Consider the following 24,845-nt stretch of genomic DNA (forward strand, 5'->3'; position numbering starts at 1 on the left):
CCTGTGTATTACAGTATTAGACATATACCTGTGTATTACAGACACATACCCGTGTGTTACAGAGATATACCCGTGTAGTACAGACACATACCCGTGTGTTACAGACACATACCCGTGTGTTACAGACACATACCCGTGTGTTACAGACACATACCCGTGTAGTACAGTATTAGACATATACCTGTGTATTACAGACACATACCCGTGTAGTACAGACACATACCCGTGTAGTACAGTATTAGACATATACCTGTGTATTACAGACACATACCCGTGTAGTACAGACACATACCCGTGTGTTACAGACACATACCCGTGTAGTACAGTATTGGACATATACCTGTGTATTACAGACACATACCCGTGTAGTACAGACACATACCCGTGTAGTACAGTATTAGACATATACCTGTGTATTACAGTATTAGACATATACCTGTGTATTACAGACACATACCCGTGTAGAACAGACACATACCCGTGTAGTACAGTATTAGACATATACCTGTGTATTACAGACACATACCCGTGTGGTACAGACACATACCCGTGTGTTGCAGACACATACCCGTGTTACAGACACATACCCGTGTAGTACAGTATTAGACATATACCTGTGTATTACAGACACATACCCGTGTAGTACAGACACATACCCGTGTAGTACAGTATTAGACATATACCTGTGTATTACAGTATTAGACATATACCTGTGTATTACAGACACATACCCGTGTGTTACAGAGATATACCCGTGTAGTACAGTATTAGACATATACCTGTGTATTACAGACACATACCCGTGTAGTACAGACACATACCCGTGTAGTACAGTATTAGACATATACCTGTGTATTACAGTATTAGACATATACCCGTGTATTACAGACACATACCCGTGTGTTACAGAGTTATACCCGTGTAGTACAGACACATACCCGTGTGTTACAGACACATACCCGTGTGTTACAGACACATACCCGTGTAGTAAAGTATTATACATATACCCGTGTATTACAGACACATACCCGTGTAGTACAGACACATACCCGTGTAGTACAGTATTAGACATATACCTGTGTATTACAGACACATACCCGTGTAGTACAGACAAATACCCGTGTAGTACAGACACATACCCCGTGTATTACAGACATATACCCGTGTGTTACAGACACATACCCGTGTGTTACAGACACATACCCGTGTATTACAGACACATACCCGTGTGTTACAGACATATACCCGTGTATTACAGTATTAGACATATACCTGTGTATTACAGACACATACCCGTGTGGTACAGACACATACCCGTGTGTTACAGACATATACCCGTGTAGTACAGTATTAGACATATACCTGTGTATTACAGACACATACCCGTGTGTTACAGACACATACCCGTGTAGTACAGACACATACCCCGTGTATTACAGACATATACCCGTGTGTTACAGACATATATCCGTGTATTACAGACACATACCCGTGTGTTACAGACATATATCCGTGTGTTACAGACACATACCCGTGTGTTACAGACATATATCCGTGTATTACAGACACATACCCGTGTGTTACAGACACATACCCGTGTAGTACAGTATTAGACATATACCTGTGTATTACAGACACATACCCGTGTGTTACAGAGATATACCCGTGTAGTACAGACACATACCCGTGTGTTACAGACACATACCCGTGTAGTACAGTATTAGACATATACCTGTGTATTACAGACACATACCCGTGTAGTACAGACACATACCCGTGTAGTACAGTATTAGACATATACCTGTGTATTACAGACACATACCCGTGTAGTACAGACACATACCCGTGTGTTACAGACACATACCCGTGTAGTACAGTATTAGACATATACCTGTGTATTACAGACACATACCCGTGTAGTACAGACACATACCCGTGTAGTACAGTATTAGACATATACCTGTGTATTACAGTATTAGACATATACCTGTGTATTACAGACACATACCCGTGTGTTACAGAGATATACCCGTGTAGTACAGACACATACCCGTGTGTTACAGACACATACCCGTGTGTTACAGACACATACCCGTGTAGTACAGTATTATACATATACCTGTGTATTACAGACACATACCCATGTAGTACAGACACATACCCGTGTAGTACAGTATTAGACATATACCTGTGTATTACAGACACATACCCGTGTAGTACAGACAAATACCCGTGTAGTACAGACACATACCCCGTGTATTACAGACATATACCCGTGTATTACAGACACATACCCGTGTGTTACAGACATATACCCGTGTATTACAGTATTAGACATATACCTGTGTATTACAGACACATACCCGTGTATTACAGACACATACCCCGTGTATTACAGACATATACCCGTGTATTACAGACACATACCCGTGTGTTACAGACATATACCCGTGTATTACAGTATTAGACATATACCTGTGTATTACAGACACATACCCGTGTGTTACAGACACATACCCGTGTGTTACAGACATATACCCGTGTAGTACAGTATTAGACATATACCTGTGTATTACAGACACGTACCCGTGTGTTACAGACACATACCCATGTAGTACAGACACATACCCCGTGTATTACAGACATATACCCGTGTGTTACAGACATATATCCGTGTATTACAGTATTAGACACATACCCGTGTGTTACAGACACATACCCGTGTGTTACAGACATATATCCGTGTGTTACAGACACATATCCGTGTGTTACAGACACATACCCGTGTGTTACAGACACATACCCGTGTGTTAAAGACATATATCCGTGTGTTACAGACATATACCCGTGTGTTACAGACATATATCCGTGTGTTACAGACACATACCCGTGTGTTACAGACATATACCCGTGTGTTACAGACATATATCCGTGTATTACAGTATTAGACACATACCCGTGTGTTACAGACATATATCCGTGTGTTACAGACACATACCCGTGTGTTACAGACATATACCCGTGTGTTACAGACATATAGATTCAAGATTCAAAGAAGCTTTATTGGCAGGACTAAATACACATTAGTTTTGCCAAAGCAGGTGTACAGAAGGGAATAGGGAGAGGGACTGTATTGATGTTGGGAAGGGGCTGTAGGAAAGGTGGATGGGGCAGATCCAGGTTGGGGCTATAGAAGTCCATGGCATAGGGAAGGTGGATGGGGGCAGATCCAGGATGAGGCTATAGAAGTCCATGGCATAGGGAAGGTGGATGGGGGATTGGGGCATATCCAGGGTGGGTGCCATAGAAGTCCATGGCATATCAGAGTTCTCTTTCTCGCAGTCTATGGCATTCGTTCACATATTGCGCTGCTATCTCCACTGCTCTCTCTTCTTCCCCCAGCAGGATGTATGTTTTCTCTTCCTCCTTCATGGTGGTGAAATCCGGGAAGAGATGTGAGAGTCTCCTGAAGTGAGTGTCCCTCACTGCTGAGTACTTGGAGCAGTGTAGCAGGAAGTGGGTCTCATCCTCCAGGGCCTCCTGGTCACAGTGTTGGCACAGTCTTTCCTCCCTGGGCTTGTAGCTCTGCCTGTGTCGGCCGGATTCGATGGCCAGACTGTGGGCACTGAGTCTATACCGGCTCAGGATCTTGCGGTCTTTGGGGTCCTGGAGTTTCTCCAGGTATGGAGCCAGTCTGTAGTCTCTCTGTAGACTCTGGTACATGGTCAGTTTCTGTGAGCTGATGATGTCGTTCTTCCAGTCACTTACGTACCTCTCCTGGCCTTCGTCTACCATCTTCCTGATTCCGGCTTTTGTCAGGTTGTTGTGATTGGTTTTCTGGTCAGGTTGGGTTTGGGTGAGCTGTTCCGAGGGTCCTGGTTTTTCTGTTTCCCCTACATGTGTCAGGGCTTTATGGTGATGGGAGCTTGGATTGCTCCTACGTAGGTGAGCCCGGAATGACAGTGCCCTCTTTAGAACCGTTAGGTGTAGAGGGAATCTGCCCAGCTCGGCCCGGCAAGCACTGTTGGAGGTGCTCCGATGGACTTGGAGAAGGTGCTTGCAGAATTCCAGGTGGAATATTTCTGTTGGGCTTGAATCCCACCTTGACCAGTCTGGGTAGGTGTGAGGACCCCAGACTTCGCTGCCATACAGGAGGATTGGGGCGATGATAGAATCGAAGATTTTTAACCAGACCCTCACTGGTGGCTTTAGATGGTAGAGTTTCCTTCGGATGGCATAGAAGGTTTTGCATGCCTTGTCTTTCAGGGTCTCTATGGCTTGTTTGAAGCTCCCTGATCGGTGAATCTCTAGGCCCAGATAGGTATATTTGTCCGTTCCTGTAAGGGCGCAGTTGTTGAGGATAAATGAAGGGTGCTGGTCTGATTTTCTCTTTCTCTTCTGGAACACCATGATGTTGGTTTTCTTTAGGTTGACCGGTAGAGCCCAGGTGGAGCTGAATTTCTCTAAGATTTTCAGGTTGTCTTGGAGGCCTTTCTCGGTTGGTGACAGAAGCAGCAAGTCATCTGCATACAGCAGGAATTTCACCTGCACGTCGTGGAGGGTGAGACCTGGTGCTGTGGAAGATTCCAGAGCGGTAGCCAGCTCATTGATGTAAATGTTGAAGAGCGTTGGGCTTAGGCTGCAGCCTTGTCTGACTCCCCGGCTCTGCTGGAAATAAGCCGTTCTTCTGCCGTTCACACTCACACTGCAGAGGTTCTCGGTGTAGGAGCTTTTGATAACATCATAGGTCTTTCCTCCTATTCCGCTCTCCAGCAGTTTCAGGAATAAGCCTGGGTGCCACACCGAATCAAAGGCCTTTTTAAAGTCCACGAAACAGGCGTATATCTTCCCGTTCTTTGTATTGTGGACGTGGCTCTGAATGAGGCTGTGCAGGGTGTAGATGTGGTCAGTAGTGCGGTGGTTTGGCATGAACCCTGCTTGGCTCTTGCTGAGGACGTTGTGCTCGGTGAGGAAACTGAGGATCCTCTTGTTCAGGATGCTGTTGAACATATATCCGTGTATTACAGTATTAGACACATACCCGTGTGTTACAGACACCTACCCGTGTGTTACAGACACCTACCCGTGTGTTACAGACACATTCCCGTGTAGTACAGACACATTCCCGTGTAGTACAGACACATTCCCGTGTAGTACAGACACATTCCCGTGTAGTACAGACACATTCCCGTGTAGTACAGACACATTCCCGTGTAGTACAGACACATTCCAGTGTAGTACAGACACATACCCGTGTAGTACAGACACATACCCGTGTAGTACAGACACATACCCCGTGTGTTACAGACATATATCCGTGTGTTACAGACTCATACCCGTGTGTTACAGACACATACCCGTGTGTTACAGACACATACCCGTGTGTTACAGACACATACCCGTGTAGTACAGACACATACCCGTGTGTTACAGACACATACCCGTGTGTTATACAGACACATACCCGTGTGTTACAGACATATACCCGTGTGTTACAGACATATACCCGTGTGTTACAGACACATACCCGTGTGTTACAGACACATACCCGTGTGTTACAGACACATATCCGTGTGTTACAGACACATACCCGTGTGTTACAGACACATATCCGTGTGTTACAGACACATATCCGTGTGTTACAGACACATACCCGTGTGTTACAGACATATATCCGTGTGTTACAGACACATACCCGTGTGTTACAGACATATACCCGTGTGTTACAGACACATACCCGTGTAGTACAGACATATACCCGTGTGTTACAGACACATACCCGTGTGTTACAGACACATACCCGTGTAGTACAGACACATACCTGTGTGTTACAGACACATATCCGTGTGTTACAGACACATACCCGTGTGTTACAGACACATACCCGTGTGTTACAGACATATACCCGTGTGTTACAGACACATACCCGTGTGTTACAGACATATACCCGTGTGTTACAGACATATATCCGTGTATTACAGTATTAGACACATACCCGTGTGTTACAGACATATATCCGTGTGTTACAGACACATACCCGTGTGTTACAGACATATACCCGTGTGTTACAGACATATATCCGTGTATTACAGTATTAGACACATACCCGTGTGTTACAGACACATACCCGTGTGTTACAGACACATACCCGTGTATTACAGACATATACCCGTGTATTACAGTATTAGACACATACCCGTGTATTACAGACACATACCCGTGTATTACAGTATTAGACATATACCCGTGTGTTACAGACATATACACGTGTGTTACAGACATATACACGTGTGTTACAGACACATACACGTGTGTTACAGACATATATCTGTGTATTACAGTATTAGACATATACCCGTGTGTTACAGACACATACCCGTGTGTTACAGACATATATCCGTGTATTACAGACACATACCCGTGTGTTACAGACACCTACCCGTGTGTTACAGACACCTACCCGTGTGTTACAGACACCTACCCGTGTGTTACAGACACATTCCCGTGTAGTACAGACACATTCCCGTGTAGTACAGACACATTCCCGTGTAGTACAGACACATTCCCGTGTAGTACAGACACATTCCCGTGTAGTACAGACACATTCCCGTGTAGTACAGACACATTCCCGTGTAGTACAGACACATTCCAGTGTAGTACAGACACATACCCGTGTAGTACAGACACATACCCGTGTAGTACAGACACATACCCCGTGTGTTACAGACATATATCCGTGTGTTACAGACTCATACCCGTGTGTTACAGACACATACCCGTGTGTTACAGACACATACCCGTGTGTTACAGACACATACCCGTGTAGTACAGACACATACCCGTGTGTTACAGACACATACCCGTGTGTTACAGACACATACCCGTGTGTTACAGACACATACCCGTGTGTTACAGACACATACCCGTGTGTTACAGACACATACCCGTGTAGTACAGACACATATCCGTGTGTTACAGACACATATCCGTGTGTTACAGACACATACCCGTGTGTTAGAGACACATATCCGTGTGTTACAGACACATATCCGTGTGTTACAGACACATACCCGTGTGTTACAGACACATACCCGTGTGTTACAGACACATACCCGTGTAGTACAGACATATACCCGTGTGTTACAGACACATACCCGTGTGTTACAGACACATACCCGTGTGTTACAGACACATACCCGTGTGTTACAGACACATACCCGTGTAGTACAGACATATACCCGTGTGTTACAGACACATACCAGTGTGTTACAGACATATACCCGTGTGTTACAGACACATACCCGTGTAGTACAGACATATACCCGTGTGTTACAGACACATACCCGTGTGTTACAGACACATACCCGTGTAGTACAGACACATACCTGTGTGTTACAGACATATATCCGTGTGTTACAGACACATATCCGTGTGTTACAGACACATACCCGTGTGTTACAGACACATACCCGTGTGTTACAGACATATACCCGTGTGTTACAGACACATACCCGTGTGTTACAGACATATACCCGTGTGTTACAGACATATATCCGTGTATTACAGTATTAGACACATACCCGTGTGTTACAGACATATATCCGTGTGTTACAGACACATACCCGTGTGTTACAGACATATACCCGTGTGTTACAGACATATATCCGTGTATTACAGTATTAGACACATACCCGTGTGTTACAGACACATACCCGTGTGTTACAGACATATACCCGTGTATTACAGACACATACCCGTGTATTACAGTATTAGACATATACCCGTGTGTTACAGACATATACACGTGTGTTACAGACATATACACGTGTGTTACAGACACATACACGTGTGTTACAGACATATATCCGTGTATTACAGTATTAGACATATACCCGTGTGTTACAGACACATACCCGTGTGTTACAGACATATATCCGTGTATTACAGACACATACCCGTGTGTTACAGACACATACCCGTGTATTACAGTATTAGACACATACCCATGTAGTACAGACATATATCCGTGTATTACAGACACATACCCGTGTATTACATACACATACCCGTGTATTACAGACATATACCCGTGTAGTACAGACATATATCCGTGTATTACAGTATTAGACACATACCCGTGTGTTAGACACATACCCGTGTAGTACAGACATATATCCGTGTATTACAGTATTACAGACATATACCCGTGTTTTACAGACACATACCCGTGTGTTACAGACATATATCCGTGTATTACAGTATTACAGACATATACCTGTGTATTACAGACACATACCCATGTATTACAGACACATACCCGTGTATTACAGACACATACCCGTGTATTACAGTATTAGACATATACCCGTGTAGTACAAACATATATCCATGTGTTACAGACACATACCCGTGTGTTACAGACAAATACCCATGTGTTACAGACACATACCCGTGTGTTACAGACACATACCCGTGTAGTACAGACATATATCCGTGTATTACAGTATTAGACATATACCTGTGTATTACAGACATATACCCATGTATTACAGACATATACCTGTGTATTACAGTATTACAGACACATACCTGTGTATTACAGACATATACCTGTGTATTACAGTATTACAGACATATACCCGTGTAGTACAGACATATACCCGTGTAGTACAGACATATACCCGTGTAGTACAGTATTACAGACATATACCCCTGTAGTACAGTATTAGACATATACACGTGTACTACAGTATTACATATACCTGTGTATTACAGTACTACAGACATATACCCGTGTATTACAGACATATACCCGCGTATTACAGTATTACAGACATATACACGTGTACTACAGACATATACCCATGTATTACAGACATATATCCGTGTACTACAGACATACACGTGTATTATAGACATATACCTGTGTGTTACAGACACATACCCGTGTGTTACAGACATATATCCGTGTATTACAGACACATACCCGTGTGTTACAGACACATACCCGTGTATTACAGTATTAGACACATACCCATGTAGTATAGACATATATCCATGTATTACAGACACATACCCGTGTATTACAGACACATACCCGTGTATTACAGACATATATCCGTGTATTACAGTATTAGACACATACCCGTGTGTTACAGACACATACCCGTGTAGTACAGACATATATCCGTGTATTACAGTATAACAGACATATACCTGTGTATTACAGTATTACAGACATATACCCGTGTATTACAGACACATACCCGTGTGTTACAGACATATATCCGTGTATTACAGTATTACAGACATATACCTGTGTATTACAGTATTACAGACATATACCTGTGTATTACAGACACATACCCGTGTATTACAGTATTAGACATATACCCATGTAGTACAGACATATATCCGTGTGTTACAGACACATACCCGTGTGTTACAGACACATACCCGTGTAGTACAGACATATATCCGTGTATTACAGTATTAGACATATACCTGTGTATTACAGACATATACCCATGTATTACAGACATATACCTGTGTATTACAGTATTACAGACACATACCTGTGTATTACAGACATATACCTGTGTATTACAGTATTACAGACATATACCCGTGTAGTACAGACATATACCCGTGTAGTACAGACATATACCCGTGTAGTACAGTATTACAGACATATCCCCTGTAGTACAGTATTAGACATATACACGTGTACTACAGTATTACATATACCTGTGTATTAGAGACATATACCTGTGTATTACAGTACTACAGACGTATACCCGTGTATTACAGACACATACCTGTGTATTACAGACATATACCCGCGTATTACAGTATTACAGACATATACACGTGTACTACAGACATATACCCATGTATTACAGACATATATCCGTGTACTACAGACATACACGTGTATTATAGACATATACCTGTGTATTACAAACGTCTACTCGTGTATTACAGACATATACCTGTGTATTACAGTATAACAGACATACACGTGTACTACAGACATATACCTGTGTATTACAGTATTACAGACATATACCTGTGTATTACAGTATTACAGATATATACCCGTGTATTACAGACACATACCCGTGTGTTACAGACACATACCCGTGTAGTACAGACATATATCCGTATATTACAGTATTACAGACATATACCTGTGTATTACAGTATTACAGACATATACCTGTGTATTACAGTATTACAGACATATACCCGTGTATTACAGACACATACCCGTGTATTACAGTATTAGACACATACCCGTGTGTTACAGACACATACCCGTGTAGTACAGACATATATCCGTGTATTACAGTATTAGACATATACCTGTGTATTACAGACATATACCCATGTATTACAGACATATACCTGTGTATTACAGACACATACCTGTGTATTACAGTATTACAGACATATACCCGTGTAGTACAGACATATACCCGTGTAGTACAGTATTACAGACATATACCCCTGTAGTACAGTATTAGACATATACACGTGTACTACAGTATTACATATACCTGTGTATTAGAGACATATACCTGTGTATTACAGTACTACAGACATATACCCGTGTATTACAGACACATACCTGTGTATTACAGACATTTACACGTGTACTACAGACATATACCCATGTATTACAGACATATATCCGTGTACTACAGACATACACGTGTATTATAGACATATACCTGTGTATTACAGTATTACAGACATATACCTGAGTGTTACAGACATATACCCGTGTACTACAGACATATACCTGTGCATTACAGACGTCTACTCATGTATTACAGACATATAACTGTTAGGGATGGCGGAACGCACTAAATATAAATAGGAAGTGCGTTCGCTGCCCAGGGTCCACCGTGCAGTAGGTGTAACAACTGCTGCTGAGTAATGGCAGACTCGCTAATATGGCGGTATCCTGCGCTCGGGTTAAACGTCACCCGGGGTGCGCAGAGCAGACTCTGTTAAACTCACAGAGGCCCTAAAGCATAAACGCCGAGCCTGTTAGCTTCACAGGTCTCAGCTGGCGTGCACACGGTATATGGTCATAGGACACGGCCCAAGGCAGAGGTCTGTGTCCGTCTTGACATACTGTGCGTGCGGCGTCGCAACCGCGGACGCCTGTAAGTGCTGCTAACTGCAGCGCGGCGGTAACTACTGCCACTATACGATAGTGCCGTGAGGCGTGACACCATCGGACGCTAGTACAGAGGTGCGGTATGCACTGTGGCCTATAGCTTGCCACTGACTGGCGCTGACTTTCTCTCTAGATCCCTATCCACATGCATAATATCAGAGGAAAGGGGTTTCAAATGAGTCAGTCACCAGAATCATACATCCATCACCATTCACACATAGCAAGTATAGCTTATACTAGCGCTTGGGCGAGCGGCCATGCGGGCCTTTTATAGCCATGCACTTCCGGGACCTTCCAGACCTCTGAGATGGGCCAATCAGATCAGGACAAGGACCTGAGCATGTGACCCCCGATCTCCACTGGGAGATCGTCTTGTGGGCATGCCCAGTAGCGCGGCAAGAGGACTTAGCCTCTGGAGTGGTTTCCTGCAAAGCAGGTTGCGCTACCATTGCTGGACAAGAGGTAACAGCAACATCCAGACCCAGAGAGCTGGTCTGAGCAGGGTTCCTGGATTGCTGAGATTGCTGTGCAGGTCCCTGAGCGGTCGGAAAGGAAAGGGAGACTGCTGGATGTATGGCTCTGCATTCCTGCTGTGCAGCTGCAGGAATCCAACACCTAACATTGCCGCAATCAGGAGCAGAGCGTGGATGGTACTCCACTGGCTCCCATGTGTGGGCCTCTGGACCATGACCCTTCCAGTCCACCAAATAAAACTTTTTGCCACGCACAATCCTGCGTCCCACAATGGCGTTAACCTCAAACTCGTCCAAAGACAAGTCTGATGACCCGGCAGATGACTCAGAGAACCGGGCCATGTGAACAGGTTTGAGAAGGAACACATGGAAAACGTCAGAAATGGCTAAATGTAGAGGAATAGCCAGGCGGTAGACCATCGAGCTGATTCGCTCGAGAACCTTAAAAGGTCCGATGCATCGCGGCGAGGACTTGGCCCGCAGCTTGATGTTTCGAGCAGAGAGCCACACCAAGTCGCCGGGGGAAAAGGTTGGAGCGGGTCGCCGATGTGTGTCGGCGGATGCCCTCATTCTTTCTTTAGAGGCACGAATAGCATCCTGAGTGCGATCCCAAATGTCGCGAGTCTCCACTGCCCAGTCTGCCACCCTGGAGTCAGCGAAGGACACTGGCATCGGGACAGGGACGCGCGGATGCTGGCCGTAATTTAAAAGGAACGGCGTCTGACCTGTGGAATCAGCCACTGCATTATTCAGGACAAATTCAGCCCATGGTAGCAAGGATGCCCTGTCATCCTGCCTGGCAGAGACGAAATGCCGCAGATACGTGACCAAGGTTTGGTTGGCTCTCTCAACCAAGCCGTTTGTCTCGGGATGGTAAGCGGAGGACAGGTTTAGCTCAGTGCTGAGTAGGCTGCAGAGCTCCCTCCAAAACCGGGAAGCGAACTGGGGACCTCGATCACTGACAATTTTGTCCGGCATGCCATGCAGACAGAATACATGTTTTATGAACAGTGTGGCAAGACCACGAGCGGAAGGCAACCGTGCGAGTGGCACCAGATGCACCATTTTAGAAAAAAGGTCGGTGACCACTCAGATGACCGTACTGCCATCAGACTTGGGCAGGCCAACCACAAAATCCATGCCAACCATGTCCCAAGGTCTATCCGCCACCGGCAAAGGGTACAATAACCCAGCCGGCCTCTGTCTAGAGGACATGTTCCATGCACACGAGATGCATGCTTGTATGTATACCTTAGTGTCTCAAGCCATGTGCGGCCACCAATACGACCTTGCCAGGAGTTCTGTGGTCCGATTATTGCCAAAGTGACCACCCACCCTGGACGCGTGCGCCCAGGCGAGAACCTCCGGCCGTAGCTGAGGAGGCACAAAGGTCTTGCCCTGTGGCACTGACTCGAGAGCAACTGCAGCCACGGTCGTAAAGCTCTCCGGAGGGAGAATTAACCATGGCTCAGCCTCCCCTTCCTCCACTGAGACCACTGAGCGCGAGAGAGCATCCACACGGACATTCTCTCCAGAGAGATAGTGCAAGGTGAAGCGGAAGCGGGAGAAGAAGAGCGACCACCTAGCTTGACGAGAGTTCAAGCACTGGGCCGTTTGTAAATAGACCAGATTTTTATGGTCCGTATACACCTGGAAGCGAAACCGGGCTCCCTCCAGGAGATGTCTCCACTCGGAAAAGGCCAACTTCATTGCTAGCATCTCCCTGTCCCCGATCGAGTAATTCTTCTCTGCCGGTGAGAAGGTCTTAGAGAAGAAGAAGCAGGGATGCTTCTGACCTTGAGCATCCTTCTGGAAAAGGACTGCTTCTGCACCGACGGAAGAGGCATCCACCTCCAGGATAAACGGTTTATCCACATCGGGATGGTGTAAGATGGGAGCTCCAGCAAAATGGGATTTTAGAGACGAGAAGGCCTTGGAGACCTGTTCAGACCAAGCATTAGGATTAGCTCCTTTCTGAGGAACTGAGCAGCCCCCTGAACCACGGGATCATCACGCTCCCACAATGGCGTAGCCCACTCTAATGCCCTGCCAGATAAAAGAGAAACAAGAAACCCCACCTTAGCCCGCTCAGCAGGGAACCGTGCAGCCAGTAACTCAAGCTGGATAGAGCACTGACTCACGAATCACCTACAGATGGCGCTGTCACCCAAAAACTTGTCGGGGAGCGGGAGGCGAGATATTGTCAGTACAGGCGTGAGTGTGGGCACGCGTGAGACAGCCTCTGCGACTGCCTGAGCAGCGGCTACCGTAGCATTCGCAGCTGAGGTGGATCTCTCAATAGCCGCCAACCTGCTCTCCAGCTGCCGAATGTACCGCTGCAGCTGCTGCAGATCCGCCATTACTAGCCAGACCCTGGCGCTAGTATAATGTTAGGGACGGCGGAACGCACTAAATATAAATAATAGGAAGTGCGTTCGCCGCCCGGGGTCCACCTTGCAGTAGGTGTAACAACCGCTGCTGAGTAATGGCGGACTCGCTTATATGGTGGTACACTGCGCTCGGGTTAAACGTCACCCGGGGTGCGCAGAGCGGACTCTGTTAAACTCACAGAGGCCCTAAAGCATAATCGCCAAGCCTGTTAGCTTCACAGGTCTCAGCTGGCGTGCACACATGGTATACGGTTACAGCCCAAGAAAGAGGTCAGTGTCCGTCTTGACCTACCGTGCGGAGTCACAACCGCCAGTAGGTGCTGCTAACTACTACACGATGGTGCCGTGAGGCGTGGCACCATCAGATGCTAGTGCAGAGGTGCGGTTTGCACTGTGGCCTATAGCTTGCCACTGACTATCTCTAGTTCCCTATCCACATGTGTAATATCAGAGGGAAGGGATTTCAAATGAGTCAGTCACCAGAATCATATAGCCATCACCATTCACACATAGCAAGTATAGCCTATACTAGCACATGGGTAAGCAGCCATGCACTTCCAGACCTCTGAGATGGGCCAATCAGAGATGGGCCAATCAGATCAGGACAAGGACCTGAGCATGTGACCCCCAATCTCCACTGGGAGATTGTCTTGTGGGCATGCCCAGTAGCACAGCAAGAGGACTTAGCCTCTGGAGTGGTTTCCTGCAAAGCAGGTTGCGCTACCATTGCTGGTCCAGAGGTAGCAGCAACATCCAGACCCAGAGAGCTGGTCTGAGCAGGGTTCCTAGATTGCCGAGATTGCTGTGCAGGTCCCTGAGCGGTCGGGAAGGAATGGGAGACTGCTGGATGTATGGCTCTGCATTCCTGCTGTGCAGCTGCAGGAATCCAATGCCTAACAATACCTGTGTACTACATACATATACCTGTGTATTACAGACATACGTTAGGTTCCTGTTGCTGCACAGCAGGAATCCTGAGCTCTGCTCCCAGCGGTCTCCCATTCCTCCCCAGCTGCAGAGGAGGTTGCTCAGCAAACTTGTCAGTCCCAGTGCTCTGCCCAGACCACCTCCGTGGGTTTGCTTGCTGCTGCTACCTCTGGCACAGCTATGACAATGCAGGCTGCTCAGCAGCAAGATTCTCCTGGAACTAAGTCCTCATGTCGGGCCACTGAGCTTGCCCGTGGAGTGATCTCCCATTGGAGATCAAAGGTCACGTGCTCAGGTCCTGCTCCTGTTCGGATTGGCCCATCCGTGAAGCCAGAAAGGTCACGGACGCTCGCGGCTATAAAAGGTTTGCATGGCTGCTCGGCCATGCGCTAGGATATACTGTATTTTCAGACTATGAGGAGTGAGTGATGTATGAATGTCTCTGGTGACTGACTCATTATGAAACCCCTACCCTTGGTACGCATGTGTTGTGCAGCCTAGCCTGCTAGCGCCCAGGCTTAGGTGTAGGTAGGGCAGAGTTGGAGTCAGGTATTAGTCCCCATCAGTGACTCGGCACGCCTCAGTGCACGTGCTCCACACTCCGTATCCACGCGTCTATAGCGGCGTTCGCGGCAGCGACGCCATGCGCTCAGAGGGCCTAGAGGTACTCTAACCCCGCGTCCTTGGGGTAGAGTTCTGTGGCCGCCTTCTGTGCACTTTTTGGCCGGGCTCTGTGAGCTAAACAGGCTCCGGTATTTGCGTTCAGCGGCTGTGCGGCTCTGTGAGTCAACAGAGTTCGCTCCTGTTCACACTGGGTGACGTAACCCACGTGTGACCGTTTTCACGCCGCTCTATTCTTCCGCCATTACCCAGCAGCAGTGAACCTCCTTTGCACGGTGGACCCCGGGCTGCGAACGCATCTACTATTATTTATAATTTGGTGCGTTCCGCCAGCCCTAACAGACACATACACGTGTATTACAGACATATACCCGTGTATTACAGACATACCTGTGTATTACAGACATATACCCGTGTCTTTCAGACGTCTACTCGTTTCTTACAGACATATACCATTGTATTACGGACATACAGTTGTGGCCAAAAGTATTGACACCCCTGCAATTCTGTCAGATAATACTCAGTTTCTTCCTGAAAATGATTGCAAACACAAATTCTTTGGTATTATTATCTTCATTTAATTTGGCTTAAATGAAAAAAACACAAAAGAGAATGAAGCAAAAAGCAAAACATTGATCATATCACACAAAACTCCAAAAATGGGCCAGACAAAAGTATTGGCACCCTCAGCCTAATACTTGGTTGCACAACCTTTAGCCAAAATAACTGCGACCAACCGCTTCCGGTAACCATCAATGAGTTTCTTACAATGCTCTGCTGGAATTTTAGACCATTCTTCTTTGGCAAACTGCTCCAGGTCCCTGATATTTGAAGGGTGCCTTCTCTAAACTGCCATTTTTAGATCTCTCCACAGGTGTTCTATGGGATTCAGGTCTGGACTCATTGCTGGCCACCTTAGAAGTCTCCAGTGTTTTCTCTCAAACCATTTTCTAGTGCTTTTTGAAGTGTGTTTTGGGTCATTGTCCTGCTGGAAGACCCATGACCTCTGAGGGTGACCCAGCTTTCTCACACTGGGCCCTACATTATGCTGCAAAATTTGTTGGTAGCCTTCAGACTTCATAATGCCATGCATACGGTCAAGCAGTCCAGTGCCAGAGGCAGCAAAGCAACCCCAAAACAACAGGGAACCTCCGCCATGTTTGACTGTAGGGACCGTGTTCTTTTCTTTCAATGCCTCTTTTTTTCTTCTGTAAACTCTATGTTGATGCCTTTGCCCAAAAAGCTTCACTTTTGTCTCATCTGACCAGAGAACATTCTTCCAAAACGTTTTAGGCTTTTTCAGGTAAGTTTTGGCAAACTCCAGCCTGGCTTTTTTATGTCTCGGGGTAAGAAGTGGGGTCTTCCTGGGTCTCCTACCACACAGTCCCTTTTCATTCAGACGCCGACGGATAGTATGGGTTGACACTGTTGTACCCTCGGACTGCAGGGCAGCTTGAACTTGTTTGGATGTTAGTCGAGGTTCTTTATCCAACATCCGCATAATCTTGCGTTGAAATCTCTTGTCAATTTTTCTTTTCCGTCCACATCTAGGGAGGTTAGCCACAGTGCCATGGGCTTTAAACTTCTTGTTGACACTGCGCACGGTAGACACAGGAACATTCAGGTCTTTGGAGATGGACTTGTAGCCTTGAGATTGCTCATGCTTCCTCACAATTTGGTTTCTCAAGTCCTCAGACAGTTCTTTGGTCTTCTTTCTTTTCTCCATGCTCAATGTGGTACACACAAGGACACAGGACAGAGGTTGAGTCAACTTTAATCCATGTCAACTGGCTGCAAGTGTGATTTAGTTATTGCCAACACCTGTTAGGTGCCACAGGTAAGTTACAGGTGCTGTTAGTTACACAAATTAGAGAAGCACCACATGATTTTTCGAACAGTGCCAATACTTTTGTCCAAACTCTTTTTTATGTTCGGTGTGGAATTATATCCAATTTGGCTTTAGGACAATTCTTTTTGTGTTTTTTCATTTAAGACAAATTAAATGAAGATAATAATAACAAAGAATTTGTGTTTGCAGTCATTTTCAGGAAGAAACTGAGTATTATCTGACAGAATTTCAGGGGTGTTAATACTTTTGGCCACAACTGTATACCCATGTATTACGGACATACCCATGTATTACAGACATACACGTGTATTACAGACATATACACGTGTATTACAGACATATACCCGTGTCTTACAGACATATACCCGTGTATTGCAGACATATACTGTACCTGTGTATTACAGACATACACGTGTATTACAGACATATACCAGTGTATTACAGACAGGGCCGGCTTTTTGTGGGCCCCGGGCGAAAGTGTCTCACACAGATACGGCAAAGAAATATAGGTATAGTACAATGCCAAAGATATCACTTACTTCTTACATTACATGACTGATCTCTATTCTACAATAGCTCAGAGACCAGCAAATCCTCGCAGAGCACAGTGCATGCCCTAGTGGGGATTCAAAAGTTTTAATTTAAGACCGGACAGTATAGAACTCCATACAGTATTCTGGGCATCACATAGTCTTCCATACAGTTTATTGTGCCCCATATATTGCTTCATACAGAATAATGAGCCTCATATAATGCTCCATACAGAATGAGCCCCAAATATTGCTTCATACAGAATAATGAGCCCCATATATTGCTCCACACAATATAATGATCCCCTTATATTACTTCATATAGTATTATGAGCCCCATATATCACTTCATACAGAATAATGGGTCCCATATATTGCTTCATACAGAATAATGGGCCCCATATATTGCTTCATAGAAAATAATGGGCCCCATATATTGCTTCAAACAGACAAAAGGTCCTCATATAATGCTCCTTACATAATAATGGGCATCATATAATGCTCTATACAGAATAATGGGCCACATACAATGCTCCATAAAGAACTCCATATGGAAAATGGGTCTCATATAATGCTCCATACAGAATAATGGGACCAATATAATGATCCATACAGAATAATGGGCCCAATATAATGATCCACACAGAATAATGAGCCCCCATATAATGATCCATACAGAATAATGGGCTCCATATAATGTTCCATACACAATAATGGACAACATATAATACTTCATACAGAATGGGCCCCATATAATGCTCCATAGAGAATAGGCCCCACACATTGCTCCATACAGAATTGGCCCAGTTACAGAACCCCCCAGCACCCCGAGTAGGAGACGCATGTATGATAGGTGCAATGTGAGATGCATACCAATAATGCAGCAACCGACCGGCTGCAACCCCTGGGCAGAGGTAAACGAGATATCCCACTTCTGACCTCCCCCCACCTTTGTAAATCCCATGGTAAATGATCGGGGGTCGCTGGCCACCTGCGGCTATTGTAATGTACATCTGGCGTCTTAATTGGAGCCTGTTATCTACTGGCCAAACACATATTGATTGTCCTGTTCTCTGTATGTATATATATTCTGAGACCGGTGAGTAAAATGTTGTCACACTGAAAATACGTGGAGAAGCAGTGATCTTTTATATGTTCCTATGTTACAAAGCCTTTCGAGCCAGCATCCTTCATCCAGAAGTGAGGAAAAGAAGAGTGGACCTCCAGAAACACGGGGTGGTAATGTAAGAAGTATTACAGCACAGAAGACCCCGTTACACTGGTGGCAGCAGCGGGATATGATACCCCGTTTATAGGAGTAAAGGACTGAATGGAAAACAACTACCAGAAGTTAAAGAGGAATACATTAAAAGACCTGGTGGAAGCTCGAGGGTTAATCGCCAGCAACAAGACAAAAGCGGATTTGATAGCAGCCATCATGGAACACAACAGTGCAGCACCTCCCAATGTGAACGTGGAAGAGACTGAATTCCAGAGGGAGGTAAAGAGCAGACTGGCGTTCTATGGCCCAAACCCTGCAGTAGAGATCGTACAAGAGGTGATGGCTGATGTGCGTGCTGAGCTGAAGGAAAAGATGGCAGAGCGGACCAGGAGAGAGCTAGCCAACATGGAGATGGCAGAGCGGAGAGGAGAGTCAGCGAGCAGGGGGAGCTCTGGCCTCCGCCCAGGTACCGTCAGCAGTAAGCCACAAAAAATCCAGTATAATGCCTTCCGACAGTTGGGGGAGGCAGAGGAAGACATTGATGGCTTTCTGCAGGACTTTGAGCGGCAGTGTGCCCTTCATCAAGTGAAGCTGGAGGATTGGATTCAGGTTCTGGCCAGCAAGCTGACAAGTCGGGCAGCGGACACCTATCGCATGGTACCTGATGAGAACTGCATGGACTTTGAGTGGGTCAAAGAAGTGACCTTGGCCCGGTATGCGCTGACACCAGAGGCATACCGCCAAAAGTTCCGCGGACTTATAAAACAGGTAACAGTGGGCAAAAGGGAGCCAAGCAACCACTAAGGAGGATGTCCTCCAGCTCTTCTTGTTAGAGCAATTCTTTACTGGACTAAACCCCGAGACACAAGAATGGCTTCGGGACAGACAGCCAATGACTCTTGAGGAGGCCGCTTGTCTGGCCGATGAACATCATGATGCCAGGAGGTCTCAGTTGCCAGGATCAAAGACTGTCACTAGGGGCCCTCCCATGGGTCTGGAGGCCCCTAAACCACAAAAGATTATCGGGGGACCAGCTAAAACCCCGGCCTACCAGAGTCCCCCTGGGGCGCGATGCTACACCTGCCATCAGCTGGGACACCTGCAAAGACAATGTCCCAACCAGACTCAGCGTACCCAGTTGCCAAAGGCGGGAACGGCTTTCTTGAGAAAGCCACGGTAGGCGAATCGTACTTTGGAGCTGGAGGCACACAGAGCCATTGATCACGGGTATTTATGATCTTGTTATATTTCTTATGCACTTTATTTCAGACTCTATGTCTGTTCACTATATGCACTTTATAAGGTCTATAGACTCTATATGATCACTGAATTTACCTATGGCCCATGTGTTTAATATGATATTATCTCCTTACATTATGATATAATATATTAGGCTGTGTGCACACGCTGCGGCTTTTGCTGCAGTGTACAGTACCATTATTCCCTATGGGAATCAAAAACCGCAGTGCAGACGGTGCGGAATTTTCCGCGCGGATTATCTGCGGTTTTCAATCCGCAGAAAGAATTGACATGTCAATTTTTTCTGCGGATTCTCCTGCGGTTTGCGATCTCCTCCATTGAGGAGATGAAAAACCGCAGGGCCAAACCGCAGAGCAATCCGCAGGTAAAACCGCAGGTCTTTTGACCTGCGGTTTCACCTGCGGATTTTACAAAATCCGCACCTAATCCGCAGCGTGTGCACACAGCCTTATGGTATTGCACTATGTCCATTTGTCTGGTTCTCCTTTTATCTATTCTGTGTAATTGAATAAAATTTATTTTAAGTCTTTATTAACCTGGACTTTGTTTTGGTTTATTCATTGTTTGAGAAGGTTATGATTAATGAATATCCATATATGCTACATGAGACATATACCCGTGTATTACAGACATATACCTGAGTATTGCAGACATATACCAGTATATTACAGACGTATACCTTATTATAGACGTCTACCCATGTATTAGGCTGGTTTCACATTTGCGTTTTTTTGCGCTGTAAAAAAACGCATACATGCGCATGCGTTTTTTCCCCTATATTTAACATGGGTGCGCATACCTGCGCGCTGGCATGCGCACGTATGCGATTTTCATGCGCTGCGTTTTTTTGGGGTGTGCGTTTGTATTTTCCAGATGCAGCATGTTGCATTTTTTGGCCCTGCAAAAAAGCGCATGCGCACGTATGCGCACGTTTTGCGCTAAAAATGGCCATTATAGCCTATGGATGCGCATACGTGCGCACTGGCATGCGCATGTAAGCGTTTTTTTAGCGCTGCGTTTTTTTGGGAGTGTCCACTTGTTGTACTAGTTATAATCTTCTAAAGTAAAAAAAAAAAAGTCTATATAAAGGAGGTGCCTGCCAAAACTCTGCCACTACTACACTGACAGATTGGAGAGCAGACAGTCAACAAGGAACCCATCTTATATCAGCGAAGAATGTGAGTATATTACATTATATGCCTGTCCTTTTAAATTATGTATGTACTAATGATTTTTATTATTTTTACATGCAGTATGTCTTCAGAATCCGAGTATTCCCCATCGCGGCAGGAATTGGCGCAAGCAGACCGTGAGGTGATTATTTTCGTGCATCTGGTAAGTATATCTGCTGCTTCTCCAAATCTCTTACGTTTTTTTCTACTTTTTTAAGACATCGTCATCATCATCTTCTGCGGACGGGACTAGTGAGGGCGAAGAGCAGGAGCAGCGAAGCCAAGTCCCGGTGGTGATACGGAATGTATGTATCAAATGATTTGTAATGTTCTTTATTTTTTATCTTCTATTTTTACTCTTTTTTATGTTTCTTTTTTTGTAACTTTTTATTCAATTTAAATTTGATTATTCTAATGAATGTGTTTTGTCTAGGTTCCACAACGGGATGAAGACGTCTACCTGGATAATGAGCAGCTCATCAGCCTGGTCCAGGAGCGTTCGCCGTTGTGGGACAGCCGTGACCGGCTGCACAAGGACATTGTGGTGACCCGGCGGCTATGGAATGAGGTGGCCGCAGCGTTGATGGATGGCTGGGACAGCGCCACAGCATCCTCCAAAAAGGCGTTTAGTGAGTATTTCCCTGCTCTGTGACTGTTGTCCTTGACGGCACTGTTGGGTTTCGTGCTAGGTGTATTCTAGCAGGAAACCCAACAGTGTCATCGGGGTCTACAGTGACTGCTTTGAGTATTGTATTGCTACATTATGCTGCAGTGACTGTTGTCCTTGACGGCACTGTTGGGTTTCGTGCTAGGTGTATTCTAGCAGGAAACCCAACAGTGTCATCGGGGTCTACAGTGACTGCTTTGAGTATTGTATTGCTACATTGTGCCGCAGTGACTGTTGTCCTTGACGGCACTGTTGGGTTTCGTGCTAGGTGTATTCTAGCAGGAAACCCAACAGTGTCATCGGGGTCTACAGTGACTGCTTTGAGTATTGTATTGCTACATTGTGCCGCAGTGACTGTTGTCCTTGACGGCACTGTTTTTTTTTTAACAACAGTGGACAAAGTCCGAACACGTTGGCGTTCGATCAAGGACCGCTTCAACAGTGATGTTCGTGCTGAGGGCCAGGTTCGCAGTGGATCTGCGTCAAGGACCAGAACTAGATACCGTCACTATCACGCGTTGCAGTTCCTAAGACCGGTCCTTGCCACGAGATCGTAAGTATTATAAATTTTGGGTTTTTATTTTTATTAATCTGTGTTTTTCTAATCCACAGCTGATGCTTCTTGTAAAGGCATGGTAGTAATGATTTTCCTTTATTCCACAGCACCTGGAGCAGCACCCTGCAACCTGGCCCTGGAGCGGTCCTTCCTCGGACGTCCTCTGACCCGTCCCAGCCATCCGACAGCCAGGAAGCACCTTGCAGGTCAGCCACACACACAGCTGGTGACCAGGAAGCTGGGCCATCAGGTGTTCCCCTGTCCCAGGTCTCTGCCACTGGTTATGTGGGCACTACCCGCCAGCGGCAGAGGACCTTGGACAGGAATGTCTTGCCCGAGTTTATGCATTTGAGCGAGGCCTTTAATTCCAGCCTCAAGTCACTGTCCGACAGAGTTGAAAGCGGTTTTGCACTCATGGAACGTGGTTTTAACCACTTTGAACACCGCTTCAATTCTGTAGAACAGCGCCTTGACCGTCTGGAGGCCGACCTCAACAGACCAGCACACCATTTTTTTAGTAAGATTGAAAAGGGCATGGCGTAACACCTTAGTCCTGAGCAACAGCTGAATGTGCTGCAGGCCTGCAACAATGCTTTCTTGCAGGCTATGCAGCATAATCGGTACGGTCAGCAGTCAGTGGTGTCATTTCCACCTGTGCCACCATTGACTCGCTTCACCTCACTACCGACTTGTGCTGCATACCACTGCACGGACACCTCTATTCAAAGCCAGGACACCCACCGTTACACCACCACAAGTCTGAGTGCAGCTGGTCACTTCACCGACACCACCATGGCAAGCGCTGCTCCTGTCTGGAGCACCACCGCCACTCCCATGCATGCGTGGAGCTCAGCCACCACTAGGCAAACATGGAACAGCCCTGCCGCTACAACAACATGTAGTAGCCCTGCCACCACCACTCTGCAAACCTGGACCATCACTGCCGCCACCAGTCCTCCTGCAAGGACGAGCACTGCCAACGAAGAGCAGCAGCAGCAGCCACCTCAGCAGCAGCAGCAGCCACCTCAGCAGCAGCAGCAGCCACCTCAGCAGCAGCAGCCACCTCAGCAGCAGCAGCAACCACCTCAGCAGCAGCAGCAGCCACCTCAGCAGCAGCAGCAGCCACCTCAGCAGCAGCCGCCACCTCAGCAGCAGCAGCAGCCACCTCAGCAGCAGCAGCAGCCACACCAGCAGACGGGGGACCTACACTCAATATTTGCCCCTAGTTCAAGGTGAAATCTATCAAGGCGGGCATTGGGCCAAAGTCGGTCCAGGCACACAAGCCTACGGCGACATGCCATTACAACTAATGTACCTGAACAGATTTCCTCTCCTCCAAGTGTTCCTAGTTTAATTCCCTTAACTGGACTACCTTCCCCCACAAGTTTTGTTGCACCTTCCCCTCAAACACCGTCTTCAACTGCAAGTGTTGCATATTCCCTGCACACCCCCAAATTGAAACCATCTGCCCCCAAACGCCGTAAAAAATAATTTTTTGGTTTACTTTTTTTGATTAAAAATAAATTTACATTTGTGGTTCACCATTAAAAAGTTTCATTAATGTTGTTTGCGCCGCTCACACACACTGATGGGTAAATACATGTTAAAAACCAACCCAAGGCCTAGTATAGTCATATGTGAAATACCACGGCCTAGTATAGTCATACCAAGGCCTACTGTAATAACTCTAGTTTTACCAACTTGGATCTGGTTTCATGAAAAACAAACTGTTGAAACTTGTCTAAAAAATAAGTTTCTTTCTAGTTTCACCAGTTTGTTTTTTGTGAAACAAGATGCTAGTTGTTAAAAATCGAGTTATTACAGTAGGCCTTGGTATGACTATACTAGGCCGTGGTATTTCACATATTACTATACTACTAGCCCCAAGGCCTACTATACTCATATTTGAAATACCACGGCCTAGTGTAGTCATTCCAAGGCCTAGTGTAATAACTCTAGTTTTACCAACTAGAATCTGGTTTCATGAAAA

The sequence above is a fragment of the Dendrobates tinctorius genome, unplaced genomic scaffold (assembly GCF_039654945.1).
Source record: "Dendrobates tinctorius isolate UK_male_01 unplaced genomic scaffold, ASM3965494v1 ptg000189l, whole genome shotgun sequence".
Lineage (NCBI taxonomy): Eukaryota > Metazoa > Chordata > Amphibia > Anura > Dendrobatidae > Dendrobates > Dendrobates tinctorius.